The sequence below is a fragment of the Orycteropus afer genome, unplaced genomic scaffold, assembly GCF_000298275.1.
Source record: "Orycteropus afer afer isolate SDZICR_OR568_19922 unplaced genomic scaffold, OryAfe1.0 scaffold00176, whole genome shotgun sequence".
NCBI classification, from domain to species: domain Eukaryota; kingdom Metazoa; phylum Chordata; class Mammalia; order Tubulidentata; family Orycteropodidae; genus Orycteropus; species Orycteropus afer.
In genome coordinates this window covers 455,958-456,556 of record NW_006921763.1, presented here as the reverse complement: position 1 = coordinate 456,556, position 599 = coordinate 455,958, and positions in this window count along the sequence as shown.

The window sequence follows — 599 nt, the reverse complement described above, 5'->3', positions numbered from 1 at the left end:
AGCATTGGGAAAGTCAACTGCGAAGGAACTGTTTCAAGTGCTGAGGAGCAAGGATATCTCCTTGAGGACTAAGGTGTGCCTGACACAAGCCATGGAGGCACTTACTTGTTTATGCCAAGAAATCTGGAAGCCAGCTATGTGGCCAAGTGACTGGAAGAGATCCATATATGTGCCCATTCCAAAGAAAAGTGAACCAACTGAATGTGGAAAGTATTGAACAATATCATTACTATCACATGCAAGTAAAATTTTGCTGAAACTCATTCAAAAATGGTTGAAGTAGTATATTGACAGGGAACTTCCAGAAATACAAGCTGGATTCAGAAGAGGAAGTGGAATGAGGGATACCATTCTGATGTTAGATGAATTTTGGCTGAAAGCAAAGACTACCAGAAAGATATTCCTATGTTTTATTGACTATATGAAGGCATTTGACTGTGTGTATCATAACAAATTATGGATAACACTGTGAAGGATGGGAATTCCAGAACACTTGTTGTACTTGTGAGGAAACTATACATAAACCAAGAGGCTGTCATTCCATCAGAACAGGGGAATACTGCATGGTTTAAAATCAAGAAAGGTGTACATCAGGGTTG